This window comes from Bos indicus x Bos taurus, chromosome 7 (assembly GCF_003369695.1).
Source record: "Bos indicus x Bos taurus breed Angus x Brahman F1 hybrid chromosome 7, Bos_hybrid_MaternalHap_v2.0, whole genome shotgun sequence".
Classification (NCBI taxonomy): Eukaryota; Metazoa; Chordata; class Mammalia; order Artiodactyla; family Bovidae; genus Bos; species Bos indicus x Bos taurus.
The window spans coordinates 15,051,519-15,065,434 of NC_040082.1; the positions used below are offsets into that span (position 1 = coordinate 15,051,519).

The following is a 13,916-nucleotide window of genomic DNA, read 5'->3' on the forward strand; positions in this document are numbered from 1 at the left end:
ATCCTCCAGGGGATCTTCCTGACCCAGGGATTGAACCCGCATCACCTGCGGCTCCTGCACTGAAGGCAGATTCTATACCACTGAGCCACCAGGGAAGCCCCATAAAAATATATACTAGTGATTTAATGATGAATTCATCGAGATGTAAAACAAAAGCAAAAAGTAAAACAAAAACCTTAATTCTCACCTGCTCCCAAAATAAAATATTCCTGAAATTAGATACTCTTCTCCTATCACACATCAATCAATGCCTACTTTTGTAACTATCAGAATAACTGAGTAAGATTCCAACCACAGATCTATACATGGAAACATGGTTGGCTTTTACCCTCAAGAGCTAAGGAAGTAATGATCCTCGAATTTGGAAACTGCTATTCGGAAACTGCTAAGAGAGGAACTTCCAGATGTTCAAGCTGGTTTTAGAAAAGGCAGAGGAACCAGAGATCAAATTGCCAACATCTGCTGGATCATCAAAAAGGCAAGAGAGTTCCAGAAAAACATCTATTTCTGCTTTATTGACTATGCCAAAGCCTTTGACTGTGTGGATCACAATAAACTGTCGAAAATTCTGAAAGAGACGGGCATACCAGACCACCTGACCTGCCTCTTGAGAAACCTATATGCAGGTCAGGGAGCAACAGTTAGAACTGGACATAGAACAACAGACCGGTTACAAATAGGAAAAGGAGTACATCAAGGCTGTACATTGTCACCCTGCTTATTTAACTTCTACGCAGAGTACATCATGAGAAACGCTGGGCTGGAAGAAGTACAAGATGGAATAAGGATTGCCGGGAGAAATATCAATAACCTCAGATATGCAGATGACACCACCCTTATGGCAGAAAGTGAAGAGGAACTCAAAAGCCTCTTGATGAAAGTGAAAGAGGAGAGTGAAAAAGTTGGCTGAAAGCTCAACATTCAGAAAACGAAGATCATGGCATCCGGTCCCATCACTTCATGGGAAATAGATGGGGAAACAGTGGAAACAGTGTCAGACTTTATTTTTGGGCTCCAAAATCACTGCAGATGGTGATTCCAGCCATGAAATTCAAAGACACTTACTCCTTGGAAGGAAAGTTATGACCAACCTAGATAGCATATTGAAAAGCAGAGACATTACTTGGCCAACAAAGGTCCATCCAGTCAAGGCTATGGTTTTTCCTGTGGTCATGTATGGATGAGAGTTGGACTGTGAAGAAGGCTGAGCGCCGAAGAATTGATGCTTTTGAACTGTGGTGTTGGAGAAGACTCTTGAGAGTCCCTTGGACTGCAAGGAGATCCAAACAGTCCATTCTGAAGGAGATCAGCCCTGGGTGTTCTTTGGAAGGAATGATGCTAAAGTTGAAACTCCAGTACTTTGGCCACCTCATACGAAGAGTTGATTCATTGAAAAAGACTCTGATGCTGGGAGGGATTAGGGGCAGGAGGAGAAGGGGACGACAGAGGATGAGATGGCTGGATGGCATCATGGACTCGATGTACATGAGTCTGAGTGAACTCTAGGAGTTGGTGATGGACAGGGAGGCCTGGTGTGCTGTGATTCATGGGGTTGCAAAGAGTTGGACACGACTGAGCGACTGAACTGCACTGAACTGAACTAATAGGCATTCTAATCTGAATGTATAAATGCTAAGCTCAGGTTAACGCACAGGAAAATGTAATAAATAGGTGAATACACTTTAGGTGACTAGAAGATCTGAGAAATACTTTGATAATTTGATACCCACACTCTTCCTTATTAGCTAAAATACCTTTAAAAAAAAATTAGGTTTCACATATGTTGCTATCCCACTGACTATTTCAGGGTGTCCATTTTGCTTTCCCTGTACAGATAGAGCTGTAATGATACAGGGATAAAGCAGGTGGGCACCAGGGCTCTGGGCACTCAATCTATTTCTATGTGTGTGTTCTAAGTCTTTTCAGTCGTGTCCAACAGTTAGCAACCCTATGAACTGTAGTCTGACAGGCTCCCCTGTCCATGGGGTTCTTCCTCTAATTCCAGTTTTAAGAAAAATCTACTCAAATCTGAGCATCAAATAAGTGTCTTAACACATTTGGTTTTAGGAAGCTAAAGCTAAATTCAAAGCCAGGGCCGCATAAGGAAAGCAATTGTCTAAGCTGAGATGGGATAGCCATCACACTGGTGAAATTCAAAATGTACAAAACGGTCTCCTGCTCGAAACATTTTCTGCCCTTGCCTGGCTATTGTCATTAGAGTTCATCACACTGACCAAAATATCCACTAGATACTGATTTCAGAAATTCAAATGACACTAAAAGCTGTTTGCACTTTAGTATAAGTTAGCTTGATTTGATTTCTATCCTTTCAACAGAAATGGCAGCTTCTAGCTGTTCTCAACCCTGGCCTGCACACTTAGAATCACCCACGAATATCTGAAAACGATGCAAATGCCGGGGCCCCACCCCAGAGATGGTGTGGTTCTGGGCACACTAGGACCTAGGCAGCAGCACATTTTATAAGCACCCAGCTGGCCCTGGTATGTGCCAGGCTTGAGAATCACTGGTTCAGACACTCTGCCTCCTGTAAAAAGAAGTAATAACATTTGCTGACCATGTCCGTATTTTCTGTGGTTTCCATCCTGCAAAGATTAACCTTTCTCACAGAAGGCTATATTAAGAGAGAGAGAAACCATCACAAAATCTACTCTGAAATAAGAAACAAAAGTTGTGTGGAAAGAAGATTAAAGGAGGGAAAGTCTGTTTTTGGTGATGTTAAAAAAAAAAAAAAAAAACATGTTATCTGACTTCTTTGGGATATAGGAGACATGATCCCATTTTCTTAAGTAATCCTTTAAATATGATTCATTTTGAACTACATACTTCTTAACTGCCTGTGAGTCTTTATGAAGTTTACCACAGCTGCCATATGATAAGAGTCAAACCTTAACTGGCAGACTCCAGTCATTCTGAGACCACTAGAATTTTGACTACAAAGTAGGTTCAACAACCAACAAATTCAATTGCTATTTCTTTTCATGACATTTGATCAATAGTACAGATCTGCAATATGTAAGTTAGTCTGGATGAAATACCTATATTTCAGGAATCTAGGTCAGAACATTATTATTACTGTAAGAGGTTAAAAACAGACATCCAACTTCACCTAAGGTTCTTACAGGAAAATTTCACATATAAAATAACTCTTTCCATTAAAATGTGAAACTTAGAAGAATTAACAATCAACACTCTCTGCTACTAATTTTCTGTGCAATCAGATAGGTTGCTTAATATTCTGTGAGCCTCAATTTCTTCATTTTTAAAATGGGACTATTATTGTCTACCCTACTTCCCTTGAGATTTTCTTAAAGATTTTGTTACAATGCTTGTGCACTTGAAAAACTTCAAAACACAATACAAAGGTAAGCTGTCAGTAGCCACTTAATCATAAGTTTTATGAGGGCAGAAACAGTTTCTCACAGATTTATGCATTCTCCAAACTTAGCACAATACCAAGCATATGGTAGGTACAAAGTAAATGAGCAATATTCATTAAATAAATGAATGTGTGCGTTCTAACTAGCTTCAGTGACATCCGACTCTTTGTGACCCTATGGGCTGTAGCTTACCAGGCTCCTCTCTCCATGGGATTCTCCAGGCAAGAATACTGCAGTGGGTTGCCATGGTCTCTTCCAGGTGATCTTCCTGAATCAGGGATTGAACTCGCATCTCTTACATCTCCTGCATTGGCAAGTGGGTTCTTTACCACTAGTACCTGCTGGGAGCACTGCAAAATATATGATCATATTGAAACTCACAGAAAACATGAGCTAATGATTGTAAGTAAAATGCATTTTTGGACTTTTTTCCCCCTACCACAAAAGCTACCATTGCCTTTATGAAATCAGTAACCATATATTTAACTTTTTTTTTTTTTTTGCCACTTTTTCCTATGAGCTAATAGGAAAACCTCCCGAAGAGAAGCTTTCATTGAATGTCACATAAAATTCTCCAAGAATCAACTAAGAGTATGTGGAGACCAGATGCAATCTGCATTCATCCACCTATTCACCTATTCTTGGACTGTGAGCTTACATTCCACTCCTATCTCTAACACAGAAATGAAGTAGAAAACAACATGAAAAGAGTATACTCTTCAACTTGGCCTCCTAAGTGATGTTAAATGCCAGCGTTCTTGGTGCTGAAAACAATCTTTGTCTAATGGGCCAGAGAACAAACCAATTGAGGCATTTTTCAAGTTTTTTGGAATGAAGTTACTCATCACATGCTTGTATTCATTAGACTTAGGCAAGAAGAAGGCCCTTGACTATTATACCACAACCACTAGTTGAGCTATCGAGGTCTAAGTTTCTCTCTAGAGAGAATGGTGACTGGTTGATGTCAGTGATACACCAATTCATCTCATCTTTTACTTTCAGAGACCAGGAATAAGTTTCCAAGACTCCTTGTATAGTAAGCATGCATTTTCTTTGCTTTTATTTAGAGTGTTTCTGAAAGGTTACTACTATGCTTCCTCCTTCCCATTCCCCTTCCAGTGAATCTGGGATTCTTGGACAGAAAAAAAGCTATCAAAATGTGGTTGGATGAATTTTGTAGGTGCCATCCATCCCAACAGGACTGTACTTTGGAGTAATTTATTAAAATATCATTGGTATTAACACATATGCCATACAGAACTTTATTAAGTAACTTACACACGTTTATAAAATGACTTTACAATTATGCCATTTATTGATAAGCTTTTAATAAGTTATGCCTTTATGAAGAAATTAGCACAACTGGAAACTGGTTTATGGTCCTGCTATATTTATGCACCGATGATACTGTAGAGCAGAAAACAGGCCAGCAAAGAGCAGGTGTTCAACTTTCAACAGATAGGAAGCCTTAGTAAACAGTTAGATTATTGGCTCTGAGCTCAGATCAGTTGGATAAACAAAGATCTGCCCAAGTAAGGAAGGACTGCTCTGTGTTTTTTCTCTGATCTTCCATCAATCAGTACCACATTCTGAAGTTGGGTTTCCAAAGACAGACACAGTCCCATTCTTCTCCTCAGGGTCATCCCATATCTAGACTGTTGTTGAAGCAGGGGAGCCACAATTCAGAAGAGGATATATTAAGAGGACATCCTGATGCAGACTATCCACTGCATATCTTATATTTAACCTACTCTTTTTTTTTTTTAAACCGAAAGAACCCTGCTTTTATCTAGGGTAGCAACAAAACATTGCTTAAAAACTACATTTCCTCACCTCTCTTGCATTAGAATTGGGCATGTGATACAATTTGACCAGTAAGAAATAGAAGTTGCTGTTAATGTGTCCTAAAAAGCTCCTTAAAAGGAGAAGCAGACTCAGGAGGCTTGCACTCTATTGCTTTGGGCTCTTCCCATTTTTCCCTGCCTGCAATGGGAACACTGGTGGCTGTAGCCACAGTGGCCACCTCCAGAGCCTGAGAAAGAGAATCGCACCTTCAGGCAGAGGAGAAACCTAGAAGGTCCTAGGTCCCTGATGAATCCGCTGAGTCACCACGGAGCTGTCTACTGCAGGGTCTCTTCTATGTGAGAGAAAAATAAACTCCCTTCTGTTTTAAGCCTCTAGTTTGGTGGTTCCTATTGGTTCATAGCAAAATATAATTTCTGACTGAAATAAGTCCAGTCCTAAAGTTATCAATCATAACATAAGAGGACTTGAAATCATGTCATTTGAGAAAGGTTGAAGGAACTGGGGATTTACATCTGGAAAGAAGGAAGTGGAAAATATAGAAAATAAGTATATTCAAAGTTGTGAGTCACTGATGTATGAAGAGCCACAGAAGCCAAGTTAGAAAGGATGAGTGAGAACAAGAGGAGCAGACCAGCTCAAACTAAAAGATTTTTCACATAATAAGACCTAGCTGCTCATGGATGGGGTTCCATCAGGGGAAGGGTTCAAGTATTAGGATGAATGTCTATTCCACAGGAATACAGTAAGGACAAGAAAACACTAAATGGGATAGTTGGGCAGGATGATATTTACTTACATTTCCACACCCAATCCAGAGAGTCTATAAATCTATGAGTTCCTAATACCTAATCATCAATTCTCTCTACTATAACAAATATTTTCTGAATGCCTGTGAAGTGGATTTTATTGCTTTCCTCTGTTTATTGTGTTTAATTCACCTAACTTATGCCATCTGTAGGCCTCTTTCAAGGACAACTGCCTTTTCACTTAATCTTAGAAGTGTCTTTAGCTTGTCAGAATTTGAAAAGAAATTCATTTGCAGCTAGAACAGACTAAGCAGAAGTTACAGACATTCGCTGCATCTAATTGCATGCCAAGCACTGAGCCATGTGCTCTAAATTCATGATCTATAATTTCACAACAATCCTATGAGGAAAACAGTTTCATTGCTTCCATTTTTAAAGGAGTAAAATAAGGCCCAGGGAGCTTAAATAATTTTTCAAGATGACATAACTAAGGGTGATGCCAGAATGGAACTTGTCAATCAGACTCTAGAATCCCATACTCCTGACACCTATTCTATGTCTGGCTTCAAAAAGACATATACATCTAAGGATCATAGTAAAACCAAGAGTGAATTACAGGGACCATAAAATCAAAGGATGAAGTCAAATACCCTGTGGTTTCTGAATATGTCTCTTGGTAAATTTATTTATTTTTAATTGAAGGGTAATTGCTTTACACTACTGTGTTACTTTCTACCAAACATCGGCATGAATCAGCCACAGGTTTATCCTCGTCCCCTTCCACTTGAACACACCTCCTTGAATATTTCTTTACCAATACTTTCTTCTTTTACATTCAATGTCACTTTATCCTTGTCTCTAAATATCACCTGGTAAAAAACAAATATGAAATAATGCACATTAAAAAGGTATATGGCAGCTATACGACAAAGGACGGTACTTAGTCTCTGGATAAATTGGTGAGGGGTTATAAGGTCAGCCTTTCTCCACAAACAGCTACAATTACCTTTGTAAGCCAAAGCAGCTCCAACCGAAATCTTCTCCCATCGATGACTGAGTGGAGGCCCACAGATTAAAAAACCTTGAAAGTATAAAAACACAGTAATTTTTCACAACAAATCTGACAACAAAATTTAAAAGTCAATATTTGAAATTAGCTTAATATTTGAAAAACAAGATACTTATTGCAAAGGTCCTAAACTTTTCTCTTACAGCATCGTTAACACAAGAATATGAGCTGGCACAGTGTTTCATCATAAATCCTTGTCAGGACTTAAAAATCTGTCCCTTAAAAGCTGAAATAACTGCTTAATTGTTTTTTAAAAAAATAGCCACTGACATTACAGCTGAACAAATAAAATATTAATTTATTAACTTTATTCTAACCTCTTTTTTTCTGGTTTCATTTTTAAATCATTTTGAAGCTCTATCGCATTTGGCCACTTGTTCTGATACACTCTGATTCTGCCTTGCATGCTGATCAGTCAAGATAAACTCAGGATCAGAACTCTGAAACCGCAGACTTCAAGTATGCCCAGACATATGCCGTGCGTTTCATCTTACAAAAGCCTGGCACATTGTGACCCCCTCACCATGGAGACCATCCTATTTAGTGCACCCTGTATCATCCTGACTACAGGCACGGAGACCCCGATAGTCATGAATACGATTTTCCCTCTCTTTACACCCAGTCAATGCGCATCAAGTAGTTAAATAAAATATACTTTGGAACTAGGTCCAAAAGGAATGAGGAGCAAAGAAGAGAGAGGCAGGAAGAAAGAGAGAGAAAGAGAGGAAGTAAGCTTTGTAGAGATAAATAAATAAAGGTGAAGCCAAGAAAGCTTGGTGATGGCTCTCATTTTTTGGCAGGTGGATTTATGGTGTTAATGGCAAAGAGCAGAAAGCCAGGAGGAGGTCCTTCTCACTGACCTCAAAAATACATGCATCAATTATGGGCTTTGGTAAATATGTCTCCTATAAGCAGTGGCCCTACCTGTCACCACCAAGGGGTCTACTATGACTGAGCCTGTAAGTTAGGAACGTCCTTCCTCCTGTCCCCCAGCCGTGTGTCTCACATGGCCGCTCTGGGGCACCAATCGCCTTGCTCAGAACAGCCAGGGCAGTGGCAGTTTTTCTCTGCACATTGCGCCTCGGCCCTTTGCTCCCATAAGATAACCCTGCAGGTGCTTTTCTTTGCTTAGACTATCAGCATATTTAAAGGAGCTGCATTTTCCTAAACTACCAAGCATGCAAGGGGCTGTGAAGTTATGACAGTTGCCAAGCAGTTTTTCTGGGGGCAAAATAACAGGAAAGAGAAAAGTTGGGTCTCCTTCCTGCTGCAGCCCAGGACCCAGCATGGCCGCCATCCCAAGAGGGAAAGAAAAATCACTGATCGGACTGTGTCTGCTCCACATTCCAGCTGGACATTGCATCCTTTCCCTCCATCCTGAGTGTGCGAGACAGGAGCATGCTGACACATGTGGACACATGCTTGTTCCAAGTTTTACATTCTAAACAATAACTCCTCAGCAATTCAGAACTAACCACTGCAACAACACAGGGTCCTCTGAGACACAATCAGGCAATCAAAGCCAACAAGTAAACAAAACCTTCTGGGCAGCCAGAATACAAGTCACAGTATTCCTCTCCCAGAGCTGGACAGTGACTCTCAGGAAAGATTGCCAGAGCTTTGCCCAAAATCCAGCTCATTCTAAATAAGACCTAGTTCTCAGCAGTTTGGCTATGTGGGAGTACAGCCCACAGAGATCAGAAACAGAAATGAAAGCATGTGTACGTACTGACAGCGGTACAGAAACAGCTGGCTTTCAAGGAAAACGCAGAGCTAACAGCAGCACACAAGCAAACCAAAACCCGTAACAACATAGGATTAAAATGCAGGAGAAAATTATCTGCTTCAGTGACTTCCATAATATACTGCATAGCTCAGTAAAATAAGTCATATTTTAATGACAATTCTGAATCATCAGGAAGCATACAAAGCTTCAATGCCTGGTGAAAGCTGAGGAGTTTTAACTTTTTTTAAAAAAAGTCATGGCACTTCAATAGGTAAAGTTCCATTTTCTGCAATTCCCAAGTAATTTTACTGAAATGATTATACACCAATATGTATCTTTAAGGTACATGGTTATTAGCCACCTAATAAGAGTCAGACATGACTGAGTGACTTCACTTTCACTTTTCACTTTCATGCATTGGAGAAGGAAATGGCAACCCACCCCAGTGTTCTTGCCTGGAGAATCCCAGGGACTGGGGAGCCTGGTGGGCTGCCATCTATGAGGTTCACAGAGTCGGACATGACTGAAGCGACTTAGCAGCAGCAGCAGCAGCAGCAATAACCGGTCAGGGCAAAGCCAAGCCGCAAAATGGGGAAACTGGATGAAACTGTCAAATTCAGATTACCACGCAGCAAAGCTGTCGACTTGAGAGAGGTGGGTGGAGGCTTAAGAGGCGGATGTACTGAGAAGCTTGCCCCGAAGACAAGTCTTACTCTTCCAGAACATGGTGGTGGTTATTCATGGGCCCTACGTGGCTGCAACCACGCCGGTGGAGCAAAGAGCGGGGGTCACTCCTTCTACACAAAGAACTTAGAATAGGAGCGTGGAATTCTAGCTGATCTCCAAGTTAAGAAGGCAGCTTTCCAGGATCCACTCTTGGATATGCTAGCTTGGAATGTCTGTCTGGATCCCTGGAGCCTGCATCTTTTAAACCTTGGCCAAGCTTGGTACCACTGACCGGGGATGCTGCTCTGGGGAGGAGCTCTGTGTGCCTGGACTTCTCAGTTCTGCACCTCCCACCTGAGGGGCCGCTGATCCAAAAGGCACGTGGTGCTGCCTCTGGGACCACTCTGTTCAGCCTGCCTCCCACGTGAACACACAGAGCCCACCCTCTCCCAGGGGAGCCCGGTGAGACTCCGAGCCAGCACCCTCGAGCTAGGTGCAACTAGCACCGAGCTAGCTGCAAGAGATTAAGGCAGAATAAGAAACATAAAACTAGCCACAACTTGGTTTTCTTATATTATTATAAGTAATTGATCCCCACCCTCCACCACCAATGAAAAATACTTGAAAAAAATTAAAAGGAGATTGAATATTTTACTGCATCAAAATCAGTTATAAGAAAAATACAGTTTGGGTTTTTTTTTTAAGTTTCTTCAGGAAACTGACCACGGTGATCAGAATGTTCCAATTCTAACCACTTTCTAGCCTTCTGGCAGTCTGTTTAATAAAAATAAAAGCTCACACTTAGGTACTGCTTAGCCTGTTTATCCCTCGATCATTTATTCAGGTATTTGTACTATTTGGCTTCATTCTTTAATGAATCTCTTTTATTTTCTTTTATCAATTTGATTTCTCCACAGAAATATTACAGTCTCCCCAACTGCACAGATTTTTCAAATACAATCACACATAGACAAAGTCTTTAAAATAAAATGAATCACTAGTAATGAATTTGAATATACATACAAAACCTTCCAGAATGGGTAGAACCAAAGCCTGGCTATGCTTCTTTGGCATTTCAGCCATACTCATTACCATTATGGTCTTTTTCCATTACATAGAAAGCAAACATTGATATCTCTGAGCACACAGAAAATTTCTTCTGCTTAAACTAGGTGAACTCTACTGTCAATGAGGGCAGCTTGTTTAACCTCTTCCCTTCTATTGCTAAACAGGTATACTACATAGTGTGAGACTGAAGGGAAGGAACAGATTAAAGTTTACAGTATTCTGTCCCTTTCTGAAAGATCCCCATTATAAGTGCTAGCAAAGGCAAGAATAAAGTACTTGCCTGATTTGTCCAGAGATGCTATGAAAGTTTCCACACAATCATTAGATTCTAGCTCTTTGGAGGGTGGGATGGTGGCTTTTCATCTCCGATGTGTTTAAAATTGTAACAGCAGGATTGGTAAACTTGGGACTCTATCCAGTTTCTAGAAGTTTCCAGCTGTCTTCATCAAATAACACTCTTTACATTATTCCTGCATAGAAATACCCTGAAATTAAGTGAACTAAAATTCTCTAGAACATGGTATGGCTCCTAAACACACTACTATATGTATGCATGTTCGATGAGTAGGATAGAGTGGGCTCAGGGGAACAATGAAAAATATTTCTCTGGAGTCAACTGAAACAAATTTTGAGTGGATTATCTGAACAAAATGAAAATCAGCTATTATTCTTTCCTTGATTAGTAGATATATTTTACAGTTATTCTAAATAACCTGCAAAGTTCCTTCTTCTACATATTGCCATCCCCGCTTCCTAAAACATATTCTCTGAGGCTATATTTACTACATTCATAGAGGCCTTACCCACACAGTCACTCAGTACATATTTAATCAAGGAATGAATACACACCATTTAAAAAACTCAACCAAATATCTCAGGTATTGAAACAGAAAGATGTTTACAATTTAAGGATGCTACCTTGAGTCATTGTAGGAGAGAGTACAGGTTTTGCAGTGATTAGAACTGGGTTACAAGTCTCGTTAGAGGCTAACTAATGTACAAGCCTCAAACATTCAGCTTTCCCATCCATCAAATGAGGTTAATCATTTGCAGAGTTTCTAGAAAGATTAGAAATAATATCTGGAAATCTCTAAGCACAGTGTCTGCATATATCATTTTAATGATGATGATTAGTTTTCTTTAAAAAATAATACTAAGAGCACGTTATTTCCATCATTTTGAATGTCCCAATTTTTTCTATGCCAGGTAATCCTACTAATATTTTATTTTGCTTGACATAACTTCCCAGAACAGTAGAGCAGCATATTCAGAAGATATAAGAAAACACACTCCAAAGTAAATATAAATAATTTTTAAATCTTAGAATATTAATGAATTCCAATGTTTGGAACTGTACTGAGAGTTTTTCTTTATCCATGAGGATTCTTGGATTGCAAGAAGAGAAAGTTGAGTCAAAATGAATTTATCAGAAGGATACAGGGTAGTTCACAGAATTGGAGGAAATGCTTTATAATCTTGCCTTGGAGGAACTGACAGAACTAGGTCACTCTGGAGACCAGGGTAGAGGAACTAGGAGTGAGCTTTAGGGCAGCCAGGTGGAATGTTCCAAGTCTAACCACTCTCTAATGTTCTGTCACTCTGCTTAATAAGAAAGTTCACACTTGTATACTGCTTACCCTGTGCCAATACTGCTTCTAAGTACTATGCATGCATTAAGTCAATCCTAACTTAATGAGGATTTATGAGACAGGGTAATTCTCAGGAAAAAAGTAAAGTCTCATCAGTATACCTTGAGTCATGTTCCTATGCATTGGGTAAGGATGTATCTCATCTGATAGTCCCACCAAGGTGAGATGGAATAGCCAACGCCATGGTAATTTTAGCAAAAGAAGGGTTAAGCGTGGCTGGGCAGGTAAAATCCACAAATATCTACTACATTTGATAGAACCCATATGTCTCGCTTTGAAAGATTCTATGTCTCTATTTCTAGTTGGCAAAATATTTTCTATTAGTGATATGCACTGATGAGCATTTCAGCTCAGTTCAGTCACTCAGTCGTGCCTGACTCTTTGCGACCCCATGAATCGCAGCACTCCAGACCTCCCTGTCCATCACCAACTCCCGGAGTTCACTCAGACTCACGTCCATCGAGTCAGTGATGCCATCCAGCCATCTCATCCTCTGTCGTCCCCTTCTCCTCCTGCCCACAATCCCTCCCAGCATCAGAGTCTTTTCCAATGAGTCAACTCTTCGCATGAGGTAGCCAAAGTACTGGAGTTTCAGCTTTAGCATCATTCCTTCCAAAGAAATCCCAGGGCTGATCTCCTTCAGAATGGACTGTTTGGATCTCCTTGCAGTCCAAGGGACTCTCAAGAGTCTTCTCCAACACCACAGTTCAAAAGCATCAATTCTTCGGCGCTCAGCCTTCTTCACAGTCCAACTCTCACATCCATACATGACCACAGGAAAAACCATAGCCTTGACTAGACGAACCTTTGTTGGCAAAGTAATGTCTCTGCTTTTCAATATGCTATCTAGATTGGTCAAAGCTTTCCTTCTAAGGAGTAAGCGTCTTTTAATATCATGGCTGCAGTCACCATCTGTAGTGATTTTGGAGCCCAGAAAAATAAAGTCTGACACTGTTTCCACTGTTTCCCCATCTATTTCCCATGAAGTGATGGGACCGGATGCCATGATCTTCGTTTTCTGAATGTTGAGCTTTCAGCCAACTTTTTCACTCTCCTCTTTCACTTTCATCAAGAGGCTTTTGAGTTCCTCTTCACTTTCTGCCATAAGGGTGGTGTCATCTGCATATCTGAGGTTATTGATCTTTCTCCCAGCAATCTTGATTCCTGCTGTGCTTCCTCCAGCCCAGAGTTTCTCATGACATACTCTGCATATAAGTTAAATAAGCAGGGTGACAATGTACAGCCTTGACGTACTCCTTTTCCTATTTAGAACCAGTCTGTTGTTCCATGTCCAGTTCTAACTATTGCTTCCTGACCTGCATATAGGTTTCTCAAGAGGCAGGTCATTAGAAAGTTCAAAAATAAAATGCCTGTCTTCCAGAAGTGGAAGTTATACTTTGTCTTCTATTATATATGTGGATAGAAATACAGAAATACTCAAAATGAATATATGATTGCACACTGATTCCAGTGATTAATAAAATTAAAAAATAGGTATTGAACAACAACAAAAAGAAACTGTAAATTCAGTCAAGTTTAGCACTCCTGACTTCACTGGGTCTAGGAACCATAGAAGAGAGAAGGAAATTCTCCCTCCATTACCCCAGGATTAGCGAGATAAACATTCTCCCAATCTCTTGTAAGCCCCTGGTAAAACAATCCCTTCACTGAGTTACTCAAATAAACGAGACTCCCACTGCCAGAGAAAAAAAGACATTCTATTATCCCGCAAACTTTCATTTTCAAAAATCAGTTCTGATGTTTGACCTGAAAAAGGGGGGAAAAAAG

At 40.2% G+C, this 13,916-nt stretch overlaps 1 long non-coding RNA gene across 1 annotated transcript in view; it reads right to left on the reverse strand.

The window, feature by feature from the left end:
- Window positions 1–3,710: 3,710 nt before the first annotated feature.
- LOC113894984 overlaps window positions 3,711–13,916 on the reverse strand; it is a 53,016-nt gene continuing 42,810 nt past the window's right edge. Inside the window, exons 2-3 of the long non-coding RNA XR_003511725.1 lie at window positions 6,957–7,031; window positions 3,711–3,748 (exon numbers count right to left, since the gene is read on the reverse strand). This is a non-coding gene — a long non-coding RNA (uncharacterized LOC113894984). The remainder of the gene's footprint in view (window positions 3,749–6,956; window positions 7,032–13,916) is intronic.